Source organism: Mustelus asterias, chromosome 5 (genome assembly GCF_964213995.1).
Source record: "Mustelus asterias chromosome 5, sMusAst1.hap1.1, whole genome shotgun sequence".
In the NCBI taxonomy this organism is placed as follows: Eukaryota; Metazoa; Chordata; class Chondrichthyes; order Carcharhiniformes; family Triakidae; genus Mustelus; species Mustelus asterias.
In genome coordinates this window covers 32,093,118-32,110,435 of record NC_135805.1, presented here as the reverse complement: position 1 = coordinate 32,110,435, position 17,318 = coordinate 32,093,118, and the positions used below count along the sequence as shown (strand labels likewise).

At 41.2% G+C, this 17,318-nt stretch overlaps 1 protein-coding gene across 1 annotated transcript in view; it reads left to right on the top strand.

Annotated features, from left to right (window-relative positions):
* Positions 1-15,325, top strand: part of LOC144493457 (forkhead box protein O3-like) — a 117,041-nt gene extending 101,716 nt beyond the window's left edge. The window contains exon 3 of the mRNA XM_078212394.1: positions 10,487-15,325. The gene's annotated coding sequence lies outside the window, so the exon portion shown is untranslated. The remainder of the gene's footprint in view (positions 1-10,486) is intronic.
* Positions 15,326-17,318: the final 1,993 nt, after the last annotated feature.

The window sequence follows — 17,318 nt, the reverse complement described above, 5'->3', positions numbered from 1 at the left end:
TTAGATAGGGCGGATAGGAAGGAACTCTTCTTAATAGAAGTCAATAACCAGGGGGCATAGATTTAAGTTAAGGGGTAGGAGGTTTATAGGAGATTAAAAGCTTTTTCACGCTGAGGGTGGTGGTAATCTGGGACTCTGCTTGAAAGTGTGGTAAACATAGAAACTAGAAGGAGGAGTAGGCCCTTTGAGCCTGCTCCGCCATTCATTATGATCATGGCTGATCATCAAATTCAATATTCTGATTTCCACTTCCCCTCCATATCCCTTGATCTCTTTAGTCCCCAGAGCTATATCTAATTTCTTCTTGAAATTAGACAGCATTTTGGCCTCAACTACTTCCTGCGGTAATTCCACACATTCACCACTCTCTCTGGGTGAAGACGTTTCTCACCTCAGTTCTAAAAGGTTTACCCCTTACACTCAAACTACAATCTTTAGACCCACAGAGGGACCTGGGTGTACAAGTCCACAGATCCTTAAAGGTGGCAGCACAAGTGGAGAGGGTGGTGAAGAAGGCATATGGCATGCTTGCCTTTATTGGACGGGGCATAGAATATAAAAGTTGGCATATGCTGTTGCAGCTGTATAGAACGATGGTTAGGCCACATTTGGAATACTGCATCCAGTTCTGGTCGCCACACTACCAGAAGGACGTGGAGGCTTTGGAGAGAGTACAGAGAAGGTTTACCAGGATGTTGCCTGGTATGGAGGGTCTTAGCTATGAGGAGAGATTGGGTAAACTGGGGTTGTTCTCCCTGGAAAGACGGAGGATGAGGGGCAACCTAATAGAGGTGTATAAAATTATGAAGGGCATAGAGTGAACAGTGGGAAGCTTTTTCCCAGGTCGGAGGTGACGAACACAAGGGGTGAGGGGGGCAAGGTTCAACACAGATGTCAGGGGGACGTATTTTGCACAGAGGGTGGTGGGGGCCTGGAATGCACTGCCAAGCAAGGTGATTGAGGCGGACACGCTGGGATCATTTAAGACTTATCTAGATAACCACATGAACAGACTGGGAATAGAGGGATACAAAAGAATGGTCCAGTGGGCACATGAGCGGCGCAGGCTTGGAGGGCCGAAGGGCCTGTTCCTGTGCTGTATTGTTCTTTGTTTCTTAGTTCTGGTAGAGGTGGGAACCCTCACTACATTTAAGTATTTAGATGAGCATTTGAAATGCCATAGCACACAAGGCTACGGGCCAAGTGCTGGAAAATGGAATTAGAGTAGATGGGTGCTTGATTCATTTAGTTTATTTATTGCTGTCACAAGTAGACTTACCTCAACATTGCAATGAAGTTACTGTGCAAATCCCCTAGTCGCCACATTCCAGTGCCTGTTCGGGTACACTGAGGGAGAATTTAGCATGGCCAATACACCTAACCAGCACGTATTTCGGACTGTGGGAGAAAACTGGAGCACCCGGAGGAAACCCATACAGACACAGGGAGAATATGCAGACTCTCCACCAACAGTAACCCAAGTCGGCAATCGAACCCGAGTCCCTGGCACTGTGAGGCAGCAGTGCTTGGCCACCATGCTGCCCTTCTGGCTGCGTGGACACAGTGGGCCGAAGGGCCTCTTTCCGTGCTGGAAGATTCTATGACTCTGACTGTATGGTAATCCAGTGAATCAAACCTCCTGTGTTTGTCGGTCCACAAAACCTAGTCTAAAGTCAAGCTACCAAAAGTATTGCCATGTTCAGAAACAAAATTTGGCATTGATCAATGCCAGAGGGAATATATTGACCGATCAGGTGAAAAGGTCAAAATAACACCATACAACTTGCTGATTGATGTGATATTTGTCCCTGTCCTATAGATGACCATGAACATACAGAACTGGAGTAGGCCCCTTGAGCCTGTAAGACAATGACAATCTTGATTCAACACATTCTGCATACTCCGTAACCTTTAATTCCCTTGTTAGACGAGAATCTATCTACCTCTGTCCTAAAAATATTCATTGTTCCTGCCTCCACTGTTCTCTGGAAATGGGAAGAGAGTTCCAAAGTTTTTTCAGGCTGAGGGTGGTGGTAATCTGGGACTCTCTGCTTGAAAGTGTGGTAAACATAGAACCTTGCCCCCCTCACCCCTTGTGTTCATCACTGTGCTACCGTGCCGTGTGGGCGGCACGGTAGCACAGTGGTTAGCACTGCTGCTTCACAGCTCCAGGGTCCTGGGTTCGATTCCCGGCTCGGGTCACTGTCTGTGTGGAGTTTGCACATTCTCCTCGTGTCTGCGAGGGTTTCCTCCGGGTGCTCCGGTTTCCTCCCACAGTCCAAAGATGTGCGGGTTAGGTTGATTGGCCAGGTTAAAAATTGCCCCTTAGAGTCCTGAGATGTGTAGGTTAGAGGGATTAGCAGGTAAATGTGTGGGGGTAGGGCCTGGGTGGGCTTGTGGTCGGTGCAGACTCGATGGGCCGAATGGCCTCCTTCTGCACTGTAGGGTTTCTATGATTCTATGATCACCTCCGACCTGGGAAAAAGCTTCCCACTGTTCACTACCTTCTAAGAGAATTTCTCCTCAACTCAAGTGTTAAAATAGGAGACCCGATATTTTTAAACTCAGTCCCCCATGAGAGTAAATATCTTCCCACTGTCCACAGGATCTTGTGTTTCTTCTAAACTCCAATGAATACAGGCCCAGCCTGTCCAACTTTCCCTCGTAAGATAATCCCACCTCCAACGTATTAGTCGAGTGTACCTTCTGTGAACTGATGAACTGATTCTAACACGTTTATATCCATTCTTAAATAAGACCAAAATTGTGCACAGTACTCTTGGTGTGATCTCACCAATGTACAATAGTAGCAAAAATCCTTACTTCTATATTTCATTCCCGTTGCATTAACAACACTCTATTTGCCTTCCTAATCACTTGCTGTACCTCCATACTAACCTTTTGTGATTCATGTACCAAGATACCCAGGTCCCCTGTACCGCAGAGTTCTGAAATCTCTCTCCAGGAAGGCATGATGGCACAGTGGTTAGCACTGCTGCCTCATAGTGCTCGAGACCCAGGTTTGATTCCCGATTTGGGTCAGTGTGTGTGCAGAGTCTGCACGTTCTCCCCATGTCTGCATGGGTTTCCTCCAGGTGCTCCAGTTTCCCCTCAGTCCGAAAGACATGCTGGTTAGGTACATTGGCCATGCTAACTTCTCCCTCACAAACAGGCGCCGGAGAATGGCGGCTAGGGGATTTTCACAGTAACTTTATTGTAGTGTTAATGTAAGCCTACTTGTGACATTAATAAATAAACTTAATAAACTTTAAAAAAAACTTAAAACCATTTAAATAATATGCTGCATAAGTTCATGTTTTCCCACATTATACTCTACATCTGCCAGATTTTTGCCCACTCACTTTGTCTCTTTGCAGGCTGCTCATGTCCTCTTCACATTACTTTCCTACCCATCTTTGTGTCCTATTCCTAAAAAAAAATGAATTCTGACTTGATAAATTGTATTCCTATGCATTAATGTGTTCTGCTATTTCAAGTCTTCTGCACTGTCATTCATTAAACAGAGGAAGGAAGGTGACCTTCAACATCATCCTTGATCAGGTTATGACACTTGATTCGTAACTTCAGGTTTTTTTTAAATGAGTGCAATTATTTATCTGGAAACCCTTGGCTTCAAATGCATGCATTGCCACAATCCTGGTGGCTCCTTTGTATTTTTCACTGGAAATGATTAATTTCATATTAGTTCAATTTCTAAACGTTTTAGTAAGGGGAAAAAATAGATTTGCATTGTTGTCACTTAACATTGACTGCACAGTCACCTGAAATTGCACTTTTTCTGGCTATTACATATGTTTGAGGTGGTGAGCCTTGGTCAACTTTGGCTGTGTGGGGCTCCTAGACAGTAAATGCTGTTGTCCTCATTGAAACATTATTGAACAGGGTGTATTGTGCTAATAGAAACATAGAATAGAAAAACTACAGCACAAACAGGCTTTTTGGCCCACAAGTTGTGCCGAACACATCCCTACCTTCGAGACCTACCTATAACCCTCCATCCTATTACGCTCCATGTACTCATCCAGGAGTCTCTTAAAAGACCCTATTGAGTTCGCCTCCACCACCACTGACGGCAGCCGATTCCACTCGCCCACCACCCTCTGTGTGAAAAACTTACCCCTAACATCTCCCTGTACCTACCCCCCAGCACCCTAAACCTGTGTCCTCTCGTAGCAGACATTTCCACCCTGGGAAAAAGCCTCTGAGAGTCCACCCGATCTATGCCTCTCAACATCTTATACACCTCTATCAGGTCTCCTCTCATCCTTCGTCTCTCCAAGGAGAAAAGACAGAACTCCTTCAGCCTATCCTCATAAGGCATGCCACTCAATCCAGGCAATGATCAGAGTTTACTATCGAATATTTAAATACGCTGTGTTGGGAAAAGTGGAGAGTTAATTTTATTCAAGACAAACCTCCAAGTAATAGTACAATTAATTGTGTTTTTTTGCTAATGGCATGATCAACACCTCGATGATTTGGAGTCAGGTGTACTCACTGACCATACATTTGCACAATCAATTACAAAGCATGTTTCTCTTACATTAGTAGCAGCTCATATTTATGACTAAGAATACTTTTACAGTACTGACCTGAAATAATTGCTTGAAATATTGGTTATTTAAAGGTTACTTTCTAAAGTCCATTTATATTATAGTGATATTGAAGATTTCATTCACTTCATTATAATAGTGCTTAAGTCTTTAGTGAATACAAAGTGCCTTGGGATGGCTGATGGTCATGAAAACTACTATATGAATGCAGGTTTTTAAATTATTTTATATGGAAGACTCTATCATTTGAAATGCATTTAATTTATTTCATGAGTGTTTTTTTGAGTTTATGTTACTGTAATCAGGATGGAAAGTGAGCTCCCTGGCTAATTTATCTGGGGTCACCAAAATCCTAAGGTTAGCTTAGATACCACTCAAGTAGCATTATTTTCAAATTTTATTTCCCAATCAAAGTGTTGTATAAATAAATGTATTTGGACATTGTATTTCAATGCATTTTCTTTTAGATGAAGGAAAATAAAGACCTTGTATTTATAGTCCTTTCACCACCTCAGAATGTTCAAAACACTTTGCAGTCCATGAAATGCTGAACTATGTTCACTGTTGTAATGTAGAAAATATGGAAGCCAATTAACAACAAGATCCTGTAAACAATAATGGGTTGAGTGGGTGAATGATAAATATTGGCCAGAAAATCACACTCCTGTACTCATGTTCAAATAGTGCCATGGGATCTTTTACAACCATCTGATAGAGTAATTGTTACTTTTTTTAATAACTCTTTCAAAAGATGACACATAACAATGCCCATAGTACTGTACTGAACTGTCGGTCTGCATGTATGCCCTCAAATCTGTGGATTCGGTCAAGAATGCCACTACTGAGCCAAGTCTGAGACCATGTAACCAATGTTTCCTGTAGGTTGTGCAACACCCAAAAGCCCCATGCAGGCCATGCACAATATAGCCAGGCTGAAAAATTTTAAAGGGACATGTGCATAAATCACCTGTGCACTGCAAACAAAAGGGTACTTTGCTTGTAACCAAAGTATTCTAGGTAAATTAAGCCATAAACTAGTTTTGTAGTTGATCTTGTACAGTATTTATGTTCTTTCGATAGCAAGATCTAACATGGCTCTCTCCAATAGGAGAACACTGGTTCCCTCTTAGTAGTCAAAATAAGGTTTTGGATGTTAGAGGAGTAGGAGTAGGCAATCTGGCCCCTTGAGCCTGCTCCACTATTCAATAAGATCATGGCTGATCTTTTCGTGGACTCAGCTCCACTTACCTGCTCGCTCACCATAACCCTGAATTCCTTTACTGTTCAACAATCTTTGCCTTAAAAACATTCAATGAGGTAGCCTCAACTGTTTCACTGGGCAGGGAATTCCACAGATTCACAACCCTTTGTCTGAAGAAGTTCCTCCTCGACTCAGTCCTAAATCTGCTCCCCCTTATTTTGAGGCCATGCCCCCTAAGACCATAAGACCATAAGACATAGGAGCGGAAGTAAGGCCATTCGGCCCATCGAGTCCACTCCACCATTCAATCATGGTTGATTTCAACTCCATTTACCCACTCTCTCCCCATAGCCCTTAATTCCTCGAGAAATCAAGAATTTATCAATTTCTGTCTTGAAGACGCTCAACGTCTCGGCCTCCACAGCCCTCTGTGGCAATGAATTCCACAGACCCACCACTCTCTGGCTGAAGAAATTTCTCCTCATCTCTGTTCTAAAGTGACTCCCTTTTATTCTAAGGCTGTGCCCCCGCGTCCTAGTCTCCCCTGTTAATGGAAACAACTTCCCTACGTCCATCCTATCTAAGCCGTTCATTATCTTGTAAGTTTCTATCAGATCTCCCCTCAACCTCCTAAACTCCAATGAATATAATCCCACGATCCTCAGACGTTCATCGTATGTCAGGCCTACCATTCCTGGGATCATCCGTGTGAATCTCCGCTGGACCCGCTCCAGTGCCAGTATGTCCTTCCTGAGGTGTGGGGCCCAAAATTGCTCACAGTACTCCAAATGGGGCCTAACCAGTGCTTTATAAAGCCTCAGAAGTACATCCCTGCTTTTGTATTCCAAGCCTCTTGAGATAAATGACAACATTACATTTGCTTTCTTAATTACGGACTCAACCTGCAAGTTTACCTTTAGAGAATCCTGGACTAGGACTCCCAAGTCCCTTTGCACTTTAGCATTATGAATTTTGTCACCGTTTAGAAAATAGTCCATGCCTCTATTCTTTTTTCCAAAGTGTACGACCTCGCACTTGCCCACGTTGAATTTCATCAGCCACTTCTTGGACCACACTCCTAAACTGTCTAAATCTTTCTGCAGCCTCCCCACCTCCTCAATACTACCTGCCCCTCCACCTATCTTTGTATCATCGGCAAACTTGGCCAGAATGCTCCCAGTCCCGTCATCTAGATCGTTAATATATAAAGAGAACAGCTGTGGCCCCAACACTGAACCCTGCGGGACACCACTTGTCACCGGTTGCCATTCTGAGAAAGAACCTTTTATCCCAACTCTCTGCCTTCTGTCTGACAGCCAATCGTCAATCCATGTTAGTACCTTGCCTCGAATACCATGGGCCCTTATTTTACTCAGCAGTCTCCCGTGAGGCACCTTGTCAAAGGCCTTTTGGAAGTCAAGATAGATAACATCCATTGGCTCTCCTTGGTCTAACCTATTTGTTATCTCTTCAAAGAACTCTAACAGGTTTGTCAGGCACGACCTCCCCTTACTAAATCCATGCTGACTTGTCTTAATCCGACCCTGCACTTCCAAGAATTTAGAAATCTCATCCTTAACGATGGATTCTAGAATTTTGCCAACAACTGAGGTTAGGCTAATTGGCCTATAATTTTCCATCTTTTTTAGTTCCCCCGCCAGTGGTGCTATCTTATCTATTCCCTTCATAATCTTATATGTTTCTATTAGATCCCCCCTCATTCTTCTGAACTCCAATGTGTATAGTCCCAGTCTACTCGGTCTCTCCTTATAAGCCAACCCTCTCAACTCTGGAATCAACCTGTGAATCTCTTCTGCACCCCCTCCAGTGTCAGTATATCCTTTCTCAAGTAAGGAGACCAAAACTGTACACAGTACAAAGAACAAAGAAAATTACAGCATACGAACAGGCCTTTAGGCCCTCCAAGCCTGCAACGACCATGCTGCCCGACTTAACTAAAACCCCCTACCCTTCCAGGGACCATATCCCTCTATCCCCAACCTATTCATGCATTTGTCAAGACGCCCCTTAAAAGTCACTACTATATCCGCTTCCACTACCTCCCCCAGCAACAAGTTCCAGGCACCCACTACTTTCTGTGTAAAATATCTGTTTCGTACATCTCCTTTAAACCTTGCCCCTCACACCTTAAACCTGTGCCCCCTAGTAATTGACTCTTGCACCCTGGGAAAAAGCTTCTGACTATCCACTCTGTCTATGTCTCTCATAATCTTAGACTTCTATCAGGTCGCCTCTCAACCTCCGCTGTTCCAGTGAGAACAAACCAAGTTTCTCCAATCTCTCCTCATAGCTAATGCCCTCCTTACAGGCAACATCCTGGTAAATCTTTTCTGTACCCTCTCCAAAGCCTCCACATCTTTGTGGTAGTGTGGCAACCAGAATTGAACACTATATTCCAAGTGCGGCCTAACCTAGGTTCCATAAAGCTGCAACATGACTTGCCAATTTTTAAACTCAGTGCCCCGGCCGATGAAGGCAAGCATGCCGTATGCCTTCTTGACTACCTTCTCCACCTGCATTGCCACTTTCAGTGATCTGTGTACCTGTACACCCAGATCCCTCTGCCTATCAATACTCTTAAGGGTTCTGCCATTTACTGTATATTTCCAATCTATTAGACCTTCCAAAATGCATTACCTCACATCTGCCATCTCTCCGCCCAATTCTCCAACCGATCTATATCCTGCTTATCCTCTGATGGTCCTCTTCGCTATCTGCAAATCCACCAACCTTTGTGTCGTCCGCAAACTTACTAATCAAACCAGTTACATTTTCCTCCAAATCGCTTCTTACAAACAGCAAAGGTCCCAGCACTGATCCCTGAGGAACACCACTTATCACAGCACTCCATTCAGAAACGCACCCTTCCATTGCTACCCTCTGTCGTCTTTAACCGAGCCAGTTTGTACTCCAGGTATGGCCTCACCAACACCTTACACAGCTGCAACATAACCTCGCTGTTTTTAAACTCCATCCCTCTTGCAATGAAGGACAAAATTCTATTTGCCTTCTTAATTACCTGCTGCATCTGCAAACCAACTTTTTGCAATTCATGCATAAGGACACCCAGGTCCCTCTGCACAGCAGCATGCTGCAATTTTTTACCATTTAAATAATAGTCCATTTTGCTGCTATTCCTACCAAAATGGATGACCTCACATTTGCCAACATTGTACTCCATCTGCCAGACCCTTGCCCGCCCACTCAAACTATCTATATCCCTCTCCAGACTTTCGGTGTCCTCTGCATACTTGCTCTACCAATCATCTTAGTGTTATCTGCGAACTTTGACACACTACACTTGGTCCCCCACTCCAAATCATCTATGTAAATTGTAAACAATTGCAGTCCCAACACTGATCCCTGAGGCACACCACTAGTCATTGATCGCCAACCAGTAAAACATCAATTTATCCCCACTCTTTGCTTTCTGCTAGTTAACCAATCCTCTATTCATGCTATAATACATTATCCATAATGCTGTGTACTTTTATGCAGCAGCCTTTTGTGCAGCATCTTGTCTCCTGGAAATCAAGATACACTACATCCATCGGTTCCCTGTTGTCCACCGTGCTCATAATGTCCTCAAAGGATTCCAGTAAATTAGTTAAACATGACCTTTCATGAACCCATGCTGCGTCTGCCCAATGGGAAAATTTCTATCCAGATGTCTCGCTATTTCTTCCTTGATGATGTGGCGACCAGCATAGTGTTCAATTCTGATCGCCACACAACCAGAAGGATGTGGAGGCTTTGGAGAGGGTACAGAAAAGAATTACCAGGATGTTACCTGTATGGAGGGCATTAGTTATGAGGAAAGGTTGGAGAAACTTGGTTTGTTCTCACTGGAACGACAGAGTTGAGGGGCGACCTGATAGAGGTCTACAAGACTATGAGGGGCATGGACAGAGTGGATAGTCAGAAGCTTTTTCTCAGGGTATAAGACTCAATTACTAGGGGGCATAGGTTTAAGGTGCAAGGGGAAAAGTTTAAAGGAGATGTACAAGACAAGTTTTTCACACAGGGTGGTGGGTGCCTGGAACTCACTGCCAGGGGAGGTAGTGGAAGCAGATACAATAGTGAGGTTTAAGGGGCGTCTGGACAAATACATGAATAGGATGGGTGTAGAGCGAAGCGTAGGAGGTTTTAGTTCAGACGGGCAGCATGGTCGGTGCAGGCTTGAAGAGCCGAAGGGCCTGTTCCTATGCTGTAATTTTCTTTGTTCTTCGTTCTTTATTCAAGCCTTTTCCCCATTACAGAAGTTAAGCTAACCGGCTTATAGTTACCCGCCTTTTGTGTACTTTTTTAAACAATGGCATCACATTTGTTGTTTTCTAATCTGCCGGAACTGCCTCAGAGTCCAGTGAATTTTGGTAAATTATCAACAATGCATTTGCTGTTTCCCTGCCATCTCTTTTTTAGTATCCTGGGATGCATTCCATCAGGGCCAGGAGACTTGTCTACCTTAGCCCCATTAGATTGCCCAACACCGACTCTTTAGTGATTTAGTGAATTCTAGTACTTGCTTGTCTGAAAGGTTTCTGATCATTCTGAAATACATTACTTGGCATATTGGCATCATTGAATTTGTACTATGTTATCCACAGTAGATATGAATGTTTGGAGAATCTGGAGGATAAGAAATTACAATGGACTTTTTTTTAATCATTCTTTTTTTGTCCTTTTCCAGGTTAGTGAACTCAAGACTTTTGCCAAATCTGCTGTCATCAAGATGATATGAATTGGATTATACTAAGTTTATTTGACAGCTGTAAATCTGACATTTCGTCTGCAACGGGGACAATTCTTGGAATTGCATCTCAACCAACACAAAACATTAACCAGAAGAATGTGAACTGCAGTTAAAATGAATCCTGAACTGTCTAAAAGTGAAATCTCATTGTTTAGCTGTATAGTTTCCCCTGTGTCCCATTATCTTAGCCCTGTGTAAGTTGTTGGTTGATACGGGTAGGTGCATATTTTAAGTTTTGGTGTTTTATGTCTGATATGAGCATCTGCCCTTGGCCTCCATTGTAGCTATCATTGATGGAATGGGACTGATGGACAGTGCCATCAAAGGCATGAAAATTGATGAGGAAATGAGCATATATACTGACAGAATGAACCAAGACAAATTGGCATCATCAGAATGCCAGAAGACTTATTACACAGATGAAGGTTTTTATCCTTTTTAATCTGCTAATATGCAATTGATTAACTGGCATTTTAAGTAATTTGAAATTGCATGAGCTTATTAACAGAAGTTGAGGTGTGACTTTGAATGAACCTTTACAATTTATGGCCTAACGTTGTTTGGTCTTTTATAATAGTGTCAAGTACCCAGTTTAGTGGTGGTGGGGAGAGGGTGGGAAAAGCATTAGTGTGTCAACTTTACATCTAACCTGGGAATATTACTGCCTGTAAAAGTTTGCTTGGCTTTACAGACCAATCTTGTGAACAAATCTTTTATCTGGAGAAAGTTAGGTAGTTGGGAAAAAGAGTAGAGACTTTCATATGTTTACAAATTATTGTGTCTAGAGAAAACAGCCAAAATAATTTTCTTTTCTGAAATAATCTTTGCATGAATTGAGATCTAAATGTATTCACAAGATTGGAAAATATGACCCATATACACATCTATCATCATTTGTAGAAACTTCCTAGGGTGTGCATCTTTTTTAAAAGTTTTTTTTAATCCCTTTTCTTATCCATTCTTTTGAGTACAGATTAATCTGGTATAAGGACAGATTATATCACCAGATAACAAACTGCCTCCCTCTGAACCGATCCCTCATTGGTCGACTTTAATGTAGTCTATTTTCTGTGGATACATTTACACTTATAGTAAATTGTTTTGCATAATGCATTTCTGTATGACATTTGTACATTTATTGAAAGTTTTATTGTGTACCCTTGATCACCTTTTTGAACAGTTTCTATACAAATACAGACCAGCTCAGTTTGCACCAATTTATGCATATTTCTTCAAACTAATGTGTAAGATTTCCTCTTTATACAATAGGGTAATGCACATTTATATTTTATTATGGGCAGAGACAAATCATTATGCATGACTGTTTAGTAAGTAAATTAGTTTGTCTCAGTTCATTGCATGAAATTCCAGGTAGTCACGCTCATTGACATTAGTGCCCCTGGAGAGCTAGCAGTGAAACAAAATGTGATGGGATATTGTTGTGTAACTTAGCTGTCTCGTATAAATGGATATTGTCTTTTCATCATGCAATTTGCTATTCTATTTGTAGAATAATAGCATATCAATTATGGTAATTGAATTATTTTCATCAAATGTAAATGAGGTTTAAGGTAGTATATTCATTCCTGCCATTTTTGTTCAACATTTTTCACTAAAGTTGTAGTATCCAAGTGACTTTCAAACCAATACTTGGAGACAGTTCTGCACAAATCCGTTTTAAAGCTGCATGGTAGGAAAACAATTAAATTGCTCATGTTACTGCTATAGTCTGTTTGGAATCTTGCTAAAACTGAATCTGTCACCCAGTGTTAGTTCTCATCCAGGCCAGAAGGTTTGGTTAAGTCTCAGGCTCGCATCTCCAGATGTGGAGAGAAGGTACTGCAGGGATTTACAGTAAGTGCACATTCATCCAGCCTCTGATTTAAATATACACGTGGAAGTAACAAACCAGTTAATAGGGGTGCAAAATAAAAATACTTCCACTTTTTAAGCTCTTTCAAAATTAAACTGATTTTAAATTTACTTAAAACTAATCTGACCTTTAAAAACTCCTAACTTTATATAAACCCTATTTACTACATTTACTGTTCTGCACTGTGTGGAAGACTAAATTTTGTGGCCAAATTCTTGCAATAGCTCACTAACATGGCTAACATCACCTATCACCTGCCTCTCAATTAAATGTATTTGGTTTGATATATCACCTAGGAAACTGTCACAGTTCAAGTTTCTGAAACATGCTATGCAACATTTCATAGTTATGTCTGTCCATTATTCAATTCAGCTTGCACCCATCATTCAGAATTTGTGGTGTTTAGCACTGGATAAAACTGAACTGTGAATATTCTACATTTTGTTTTGAAATGCATACCTTGGGTTATGTGAAGTCAATGAAACAACTTTACTCAATATACCTTATGAGACAGATGAATATACTATCTTCTCTTCCCCCACTCCCACGTTAAATTTGTAAGTTTTGACAGGAAAAGGATGGTTTTCTTGAACTGCAGATTTTTTATTGCGTAAATTATTGGTATGTATTGCCCTGTGTATTTCATTAATCTGTGCTCTAGGAGAAGAGCGCGCATGTAAAATAAAGCTTGATAACACTATATTGAAATGAACTTGGTCCCTAATAGCACTCATTTTCATATGTAAATTCTGTTCAGAGAGAATTATTGCACAGCTAGTTGCCATTTTAGCATGCTAGCTGTTGAACTGGAGCTTATATACTTTTATTTTGTTTCCCTATGTGTAATCTATATCCTCTGTTCTTTTTCAATTATTTAATGCAACTTCTTTTAAAAAATCCTGTCTCAATATTCACTTGTGATAAAGCTGTCCATGTTCTAATATCATTGTGAAAAATTCTGACTTTCTTCATTTTCCCTCTGAGTCCCTGCCACCTTATTACAGTATCTGCACACTAGTAAAAATGATAAATCACTGTTTATCTGCATTATTTTTAAAAAATCTTTCCCCCAGTGGAGTGAAATTACAATATTTCAAGTATTTCTACATAACCATAACCTTGTTCCTGGGATTCCAGTTGCTGTACCCTTTCAGTGGTTCTAATTCCTGCAAGGGTTCACCAGAATTACTGTAAACAATTTCCTGCAAATTCAATATCTTAATACATTTGCGTTATAATGGATTAGCAAGGGTTTGTGGAAAGACTGAAAGGCCTAAAATATTCTTGGTGTCCAGATCCCAAGAATTCTTAATCTGGCTCTGTAAAACATGAGCCTAACTGACTTGTAGGATCTAGTTTAACAAACCATTTGCAATTTAAAAGATCGGAAATGTAAAGCCTCACTCCAAACAAAAATCTAAAACAGTCCCTGGGTTGTGAGGTAATCACAGCTCATAAATTTATATATAATTAAATTATTCCAAAATTGCATTAACTTAACATTTCACTCCTTCTATGGGCCCTGAGATTTGGTTTTGGCTTGTTTCCTACAGGGTTCTTTAACCCCTTTAAATGTCTATCATCAATACCTCAGAATTTAACAAGAATCCTTTCCCTAACAACAAATACAGAAAATGCTGGAGAAACTCGGTGGAGTGAGAACAGAGCCAACATTTCGAGTCTGGATGACCCTTTGTCAAAATCTTTCCTTGATATCAGTTCTAAATCAATTCTGCCACTTAACAGTTTCATAGTTGTGTCTCAAAAATTCCAAGAAGGTGTCTTGTGTTGGGTTGTGAATTTGTAGGTAATTATAAAATTTAAGGGCTCTAACATCAGAAGCATGCAATATATTGGGTTATGAAGCAGCATTATCTCTGTTCTACCATTTGCTCAGCATGGAAGAAAAGCTCCCTGCATTACTGTTTCTGTCACAGACCTCAGGTACGTGATAAAGGAGCATCCATTTGACAAAATTTTAATAAGATTCTAGTGCCAACATTGCTTGTGTTCAAAGGGGCAAGAACTGAGAAATGTGCAAAGAAGGCCACTTTAAATTATGATCATAGAATCTTATTTAAATTTCATAATGATGGAGCATTTGCTAATGAATTTATAAAGTCTTGAAGACAGGATACTATTCACAGGAGTGCTCAAAAAATCCCAGGTGTTTACTATTACCTGGCTAGGCCAAGAACCTTTAATTTCTGATGGTCATTAGTGAAGAGGGTTGTGCAATTTTCAGAATTAAACCTGAGAATTGAGAATATAATTTGGATTAATGCTGTGATGGTCACGCTAACAATGCATCAATAACAAGCTGAAAATGTACCACTAAAAGTTGAATAATGATTCCAGCCCATTGAGTTACTGAGCAGGAAATTGAAGATAATCTGGCATGCATAGTTGTCGAAGTGATTCTTAGTTAATTTCTAGTTTTTAAAAATTTGTTCTCTAGGGCATGTCTGGGAAGGTCGCCTTTTATAACCCATCCGTAAGTTGCCGTTGGAAGATGGTGGGCCTTATCCATGGACTGCTGCAGTCATTTTAATAGGCTCAGGCCCTATTTATGAGATTGCCAATAAGGTAAATTTTGTAGCATGTTGAACTGTAGGAATCCCAACTTATATATTAACCAGTGAATGTATGAACATGTGAATTAGGTGCAGGATTGGGCCACTTGGCCCTCAAGCCTGCTCTGCCATTCAATAAGATCATGATTGATCTGATTGTCACCTCAATTCCACATTCCCATCTACCCTGGTACCCAGAAAATTTCTCTCTCAAATGAGAAAATTTCTCTCTCAAATGAGCAACACGTTTTTAAAAAGTGAGCTCTCATTCTGGATTCTCCCACCAGAAGAAACATCCTTTCCACATCCACCCTGTCAAGACTCCTCAGGATCTTATCTTTCATTCAAGTTGCTTCTTACAGTTCTAAACCCCAGTGATACAAGCCTAACTGTCTAACCTTTCATCAGAAGGCAACCCTGTCTGTATAGCACGCAAGAAACAGTACTTTTCCCTGTATACTAATAGATCTGTCAATAAATCAAATCAACCTGGGTATTTGTTTAGTAAACATGCTCTGAACTGTTTCTAATGCATTTACATCCTTCCTTAAATAAGGAGACTGATACTGTAAAAGTACTCGAGATGTAGTCTCATCAATGCCCCGTACAGCTTAAGCGTAACCTTCCTATTTTTGTATTCAATTCCCCTCGCAATAAACAAGAACATTCTATTCACTTTCCTATATACTTGCAGTACCTGCATACTAATCATTTATAGTTCAATCACTAGGACACCCGGATGCTCTGTATCTCGGAGCTCTGCAATCTCTCTCTCACCATTTAGATAATATGCTTTTGTTTTCTTCCTGCCAAAATGGATAATTTCACATCTGTCCACGTTATACTCCATTTGCCCGATCTTTGACTACTCACTCAACCTATGTGTAGCCTCCTTGTGTCCTCTTCAAATCTTACTTTCCTACCTATCTATATCTTCAGCAAATTTACCTTTGGTCCCTTCATCCAAATCATTTATATAAATTGTAAAAAGTTGAGGTCCCAGCACTGACTCCTGTGGCACATCACACATAACGCCTTACCAACTAGAAAATTTATCCATTTACACCTACCCCATTTCCTTTTAGCGAGTCAATCTTCTGTCAATGCCAATATGTCACTCCCTACACCATGAGCTTTTATTTTCCACAATCTTTAATGTGGAACCTTATCCAAAGCCTTCTGGAGATCTAAGTACAGTACATCCACCATTTCCTCTTTATCCACAGCATGTTACAGGCCTCCAATAAATTGATTTCCCTCTCAGGACCATGTTGACTCTACCTGAATACCTTGAACTTCTCTAAGTGCCCTGCTATAACATTTTTTATAATAGCTTCCAACATTTTCCCTATGACAGATGTTAAGTTAACTGGTCTATGGTTTCCTGCTTTCTGGCTCTCTTTTTGAATTAAGGAGTTACATTTGCTTTTTTCAATCTAATGGAACCTTCGCCAAAAAGATGGGCTTGCAGTAGCCAGTACTACAGAACCCAATGGCAGATTTCTCAACTAGTACATCATGAAAAAGGAGCTCATTTGCTCCATTTCAAAGATGAATTTGAGCGCAGGATGTAGCCCGTTAAGATGTGTAAGAAAATTGGTAGGAATAACAGATGTGTTGAGTATAGGGCTAACGGGAGGACTTTGAATAGTGTGGAGGAGCAGAGGGATCTAGGTGTATGTGTGCATAGATCCCTGAAAGTTGGGAATCAAGTAGATAAGGTTGTTAAGAAGGCATATGGTGTCTTGGCGTTTATTGGTAGGGGGATTGAATTTAGGAGTCGTAGCGTTATGTTGCAACTGTACACAACTCTGGTGCGGCCGCACTTGGAGTACTGTGTGCAGTTCTGGTCCCCACATTACAGGAAGGATGTGGAGGCTTTGGAGAGGGTGCAGAGGAGGTTTACCAGGATGTTGCCTGGTATGGAGGGGAGATCCTATGAGGAGAGGCTGAGGGATTTGGGATTGTTTTCGCTGGAAAGGCGGCGGCTAAGAGGGGATCTTATTGAAACATATAAGATGATTAGAGGTTTAGATAGGGTGGATAGTGATAGCCTTTTTCCTCTGATGGAGAAATCCAGCACGAGGGGGCATGGCTTTAAATTGAGGGGGGGTAGTTATAGAACCGATGTCAGGGGTAGGTTCTTTACCCAGAGGGTGGTGAGGGATTGGAATGCACTGCCAGCATCAGTAGTAAATGCGCCTAGTTTGGGGGCGTTTAAGAGATCCGTAGATAGGTTCATGGACGAGAAGAAATTGGTTTAGGTTGGAGGGTCACAGTTTTTTTTTTTTTTAACTGGTCGGTGCAACATCGTGGGCCGAAG